At 43.5% G+C, this 6,000-nt stretch overlaps 1 non-coding gene across 1 annotated transcript; it reads right to left on the reverse strand.

Moving 5' to 3' along the window:
- Window positions 1–5,590: 5,590 nt before the first annotated feature.
- On the reverse strand, window positions 5,591–5,663 carry trnav-uac (transfer RNA valine (anticodon UAC)). The gene has a single exon. It is a non-coding gene; the product is annotated as a tRNA-Val (tRNA).
- Between the last annotated feature and the right edge of the window lie 337 nt (window positions 5,664–6,000).

Genomic DNA, 6,000 nt, shown 5'->3' on the forward strand with positions numbered 1-6,000 from the left:
AGCGTGTTATCAACTCAAGCGCCATATTTATTCTGCTCCGGACGTAACGAACACGGCTTGAGTTGGGTGTTTCCCTACTGTACCCGGTATTACAGTGACACCTGATGTCACCAAAAGATAACAGCATTTAAATGAATTGACGTATAGAAAGAAGACTATTTATAGAGGAGCTGACGATTTACTTGTTTTAGATTTACAAAAAAAAAACAAGGGGGGGTGTCAGTTTTTTTAAACTTTCAATAGCGGCTATTTTCCCACCCTCTACAAAAGCAGTGAACAAAGAAGGTGATGGATTTTGCTATGTGAGACAGATGTTCCCAAGAATAACTGATGCCAAGATTAAGGAATGCATTTTTGTTGGTCCACAAATTAGACAGGTCATCAACGACAGAGAGTTAGAAGATCTGCTAGTGGGGCCAGAGAAAATAGCATGGAAGGCATTTAAGGATGTTGTTGAGAATTTTCTTGGCAACTAAAGAGCACCAAACTACATTGAGCTGTTTGACAACATGCTTAAAGCATACAAAACCAGGAAGTGCAACATGTCATTGAAAATTCATTTTCAGTATTCTCACTTGGACTTCTGCCCTGCTGATCTCGGTGCAGTCAGTGACGAACATGGTGAGAGGTTTCACCAGGACATTGCGACCATGAAAAAGAGGTATCAGGGCAACTGGAATCCATCAATGCTGGCCGACTATTGTTGCACACTGACACGAGAGGCACCAGATGCTGAATACAAACAAAAACCAGCTGCAAAACATTTTAAGCTCAGTTGAACTAACACAGCGTGTCAGCATCATTACGCGATTCTACTACTACTGCTACTACTACTTTCGGCTGCTCCCGTTAGGGGTCGCCACAGCGGATCATCCGTTTCCATTTCTTCCTTTCCTCTGCATTTTAGCATAAATTTCCACCGGCACCGGCGGTAATCCAGTGCCTCGACCCGGCTGGGTTAGCATCATTATGCAATTATTCATTCACTATCCAAACCGCTTGTCCTTACTCAGGGTCGTTGGAGCCTATCCCAGCCTGACCTACACGTCTTTGGACTGTGGGAGGAGACACACGCAGAACATGCAAACTCAACACAGAGGATGACCCCCAAGGTTGGACTACTCCGAGGCTTGAACTCAGAACCCTCTTGCTGGGAGGTGACCGCGCTAACCACTGCGCCACCGTGCCGCAATGCGATTAAACATGTTAAATTCAATAAAAGTTATTTTATTGTTTCTTCAATTTCCTACGTGATAAAACAAATCTGAAATTATTTTTGTGTTCAGTTTGAAATTGTCGATCATAATCTCTATTTTTTTCCAGGAAGCAAAACGTTTGGAAAAAAATGTCCAGTGTAGCTAATCATCTGCAAAGGACTGCACACTGATTGAATTGGGCTGATGTCACTTAGAACTTACACTGGTCGAGTTGGTCTCCACATCGTAGGCATCTGATGTAGAGGAGGTTGGGTTTGGATGGGCTGGGAGTGAGTAAATCTGATATTTTTCGTTTGCACATTTCGTTTTCTTGCCAGCTGGCTAATGTTAGCTAACTACGCAGTTAGTACATCTTAATTCTAAATTCAAACTCCACCGAACAAAACTACATCTCACAAAATTAAACACCGTTCAAAGTTAACACTTCACATTTTTAACCTGATAAATGTAACGTTCAGCTACCGTTTCTGTTCATCTGTACAGCCGACGCTTCAACCACCACAGGACAAGAGTGCAGAGAAGTTTATGTATAGACCTTTTTCACAATGACGTCATTAACTTCCGCCTTTCCGCGAAGCAGGTTATCTTCACTTCCGTTTGCGCCGTAGACGACTCATGGATGTAGAGACGACTTCGGAAAATGCAGGAATGCACAACCTGAAGTAATTTCGAAAGGTAACGTTAAGACTAGCTAATCCTAGCCATATGATTATGACTAGGATTCTGTCTATCTGTCTTTCTTTAAAGTATTTTTCTGACTATCTATCTATCTATCTATCTATCTATCTATCTATCTATCTATCTATCTATCTATCTATCTATCTATCTATCTGTCTGTCAGTCAGTCTGTCTGTCTGCCTATCTATCTATCTGTCTGTCTGTCTATCTATCTATCTATCTATCTCTGTCTGACCGTCTCTTTCTGTCCGTCCATCCATCTATCTATCTATTTTTCATAATACTGTAACGTGCATGGATAAGAAGACACGCTGGCCGCTGGTTCGCGGGCCTGACCTTTTAGTCGAGCGGTTAGCGATGTCTCCTGCGGTGCGGGCGATACAGGTTCGCTTCCCGGCCGCGGCAGTTCCTGTGGTTGCGTTGTCCCCCGAATTCGCTACATTGGTGTCAGAAGTGGGATGGAGCGACCGTAAGGCCATCGGAGGCGTATGCGCTCCATAGTCCGTCCGGAAGTGAGCGTACCCTGCAAGGAGCAGGAACGGAAGTTCTCTGACGTCATGTGAACCGGGCCTATTGGAAACGGTACAGGAGCTCACGCGATAAGACAAGTAGACGCAGGCGCAAGAGGAAATGAAAGTTCAGTACACAAACAAACATATAGCCGTTTCTACTTTTTTTTTTTGCTTGTGGGTAATGGTGGCCACTGGCGACTGTCACGAAAAAAATGGCCGCAAAATTAAAACGTAAATCACATTGGCGACCATTTTAGTCGCTATCTGTAGTGCTGCCAATGGATATCAGCGTTTGTCCTCGCTGTCGGCCACTTTCTTTTTTGAGTTTAATCCTTCATCTGAACGCCGAGTTTCTTTTTTCTCTGGGGCATCAGAAACTTGGGCACTTCTTATGTGTTTCCGCCACAGCTTCAAAGCCCGAAAGCTTTCTGGCAGAAAGCTCTGAAGCAAGCCAGTCAGAGGCATGCAAAGGCTTTCATCAAATGGATGTTCAGTTTTGGCAAAGGCTTTTTCTTTTTCTTTTTTATCTTTTTTTGAACGTAAAACACAAGGTAGCAAGTATACACAATACAGTGGCGTATGTATTTTAACGTGCATGGATAAGAAAACACGCTGGCCGCTAGCTAGCGGATCTGACCCTTTAGTCGAGCGGTTAGCGATGTCTCCTGAGGTGCGGGCGATACGGGTTCGCGTCCCGGCCGCGGCAGTTCCTGTGGTTGCGTTGTCCCCTCAATTCGCTACATTGGTGTCAGAAGTGGGAAGGCCAGAAAGAGTTGCATTGTGTCTTTGTAGATTTAGAGAAAGCTTATGACAGAGTGCCGAGAGAGGAGGTGTGGTATTATATGAGGTAGTCAGGAGTTGTAGAGAAGTATGTAGGAGTGGTGCAAGATACGTATGAGGGAAGTGTGACAATGGTGAGGTGTGCGGTTGGAATGACAGATGGGTTTAAGGTGTAGGTCGGATTACATCAAGGATCAACTCTGAGCCCTTTCTTGTTTGCAATGGTGAGGGATAGGTTGACGGACAAGATCAAGCAGGAGTCTCCATGGACGATGATGTTCGCGGATGACATTGTGATCTGTAGCGAGAGTAGGGTGCAGGTTGAGGAGAGCCTGGAGAGGTGGAGGTATGCACTGGAGAGAAGAGGAATGAAAGTCAGTAGGAGCAAGACGGAATACCTATGCGTGAATGAGAGAGGGGACAGTGGAATGGTCAGGATGCAAGGAGTGGAGGTGACAAAGGCATTTGAGTTTAAATACTTGGGGTCAACCGTCCAAAGTAACGGGGAGTGCAGTAGAGAGGTGAAAAAGAGAGTGCAGGCAGGGTGGAGTGGGTGGAGAAGTGTGTCAGGAGTGATTTGCGACAGAAGGGTACCAGCAAGAGTTAAAGGGAAAGTTTACAAGATGGTTGTGAGACCAGCTATGTTATATGGTTTGGAGACAGTGGCACTGACGAAAAGACAGGAGGCGGAGCTGGAGGTGGCAGAGTTGAAAATGCTAAGATTTTCACTGGGAGTAACGAAGAAGGACAGGATTAGGAACGATTATATTAGAGGGACCGCCCAGGTTGGACGGTTTGGAGACAAAGCAAGAGAGGCAAGATTGAGATGGCTTGGACATGTTTGGAGGAGAGATGCTGAGTATATTGGGAGAAGGATGCTGAATATGGAGCTGCCAGGGAAGAGAAGAAGAGGAAGGCCAAAGAGGAGGTTTATGGATGTGGAGAGGGAAGACATGCAGGTGGCTGGTGTGACAGAGGAAGACGCAGAAGACAGGAAGAAATGGAAACGGATGATCCGCTGTGGCGACTCCTAACGGGAGCAGCCGAAAGTAGTAGTAGGTGTCAGAAGTGGGATGGAGCGAGCGTAAGGCCATAGGAAGCGTATGCGCCCTGAGGCGTGAAGGAGCTGATATGCTTAAGCGCGGGGACGCGCTTCCCGAAGGAAGCGGGTAGAGTAACGTGCATGGATAAGAAGACACGCTTGCTAGCAGGTCTGACCCTTTAGTCGAGCGGTTAGCGATGTCTCCTGCGGTGCGAGCGATACGAGTTCGCTTCCCGGCCTCGGCAGTTCCTGTGGTTGCATTGCCCCCTAAATTTGCTACAGTATGATGTATACAAAACAATCACTGAGCCATGAATAACACAAAAACGGCAGAGATAAAGTAGATATCGGAATGTTACACACAAAGGACATCAAATCAATTATAAAATCAATGTACAAATATCTTAAAATAAGTTAAAAGATTCAGAGTTTTCACAGCTTTTCTGTTAGAAGAATGTTCATTTCAGCTAACCTTCTCGTGTTGTTTGATAAACACTCGATATAGAGGCTTTTGAGTAAATTTGCATTTGTGAAAATGAAATTCAGCTAGTGTAATAATTAGAGTTATCAAGTGAAATTATTTTCCTTAATTTTATCGTAAACAGCAAATCAAAACAGAATGTCTGAAAGTTTTGTTTGGTTGTGAATTAATACAATTTTTGAGTTGTTGTTGTCACTGTTGTTTTTTTGTCTCGCTTAAAGCAGTGTTGCTGTTGGGCAGTTATAAAGCTAGAGGTGTGTAACTGGGATTTTAAGGTAGGTTGGTTGTTTTATTAAATTGTTTTATTGTTTCGTTAAATAAAAAATGAAAACAATAGCTGTTCTTTTGTCGAATCAGTTGTGTTTCCATAGGCCTTTCTAGAGGCTTTGTAGCATATTATACAAGTTTTTATTCTACAGGTTCTGTAAACAAGTCAGCGCATTCAGCAGGTTGTTTCAGTCATTAGGTTCTGTAAATGCATTGTGGTAACAATACAGCAATGCGTTGACATTAAAAAGAAAATGTACTTTTGAATACTTAAGTATTTTTAAAAGCAAGTACTCCAGTATTTTAACTCAAATAAAAAAATTGACTGAATAACTTTAACGTGTATTGTAGTCATATTTGATCAGCAGTATCTATACTTTGACTCAAATAGTTGCATGCTTTGCTCACTTCTGGGTATACTGCGAAATACAGAGATTTATCTGGTAGTGACAGGCTTAATCATCATTGTGTGAAATCGTGCTGGCAAGAGCTTGAATGTCACGGACATTCATTTATATGTAAAAGTCCCGCATTCTAGCTTTAAAAGAATGAAAACAGGAACGACAATTTCACAGACTGAATTACAGAGCATTTTGGGGGAGGGAAAACATAGTGGTTCCACTGGGGCTCGAACCCAGGACCTTCTGCGTGTAAAGCAGACGTGATAACCGCTACACTATGGAACCCCGACGACATGCAGCGTGGACGGGGAGTTTTCTAATGAGAATGGTCAAATTACCAAAGTCTGTTTGTTATAATAAATGCAGACATATGGGACCAGATAACACAATGCAAAAATCTAATCTGCATTTACAACGTTGCCACATTGAACTCGCTCGCTCAGTCAGTGGCAGCGCTGCAGTTGACAGCGCAGCATAAAATGTGACGGAGGGATAGCTACAAGATGTAACAAAACGTATAACTGGATCGCTATTGTTGGCAAAACTAGGAAAATAATGAAGTAATTTCGTTCATAACGAATTAGGGAAAAGCATGACCAGTCGTCACTGAGGCTGAAAATGA

This window comes from Lampris incognitus, chromosome 8, assembly GCF_029633865.1.
Source record: "Lampris incognitus isolate fLamInc1 chromosome 8, fLamInc1.hap2, whole genome shotgun sequence".
Classification (NCBI taxonomy): Eukaryota; Metazoa; Chordata; class Actinopteri; order Lampriformes; family Lampridae; genus Lampris; species Lampris incognitus.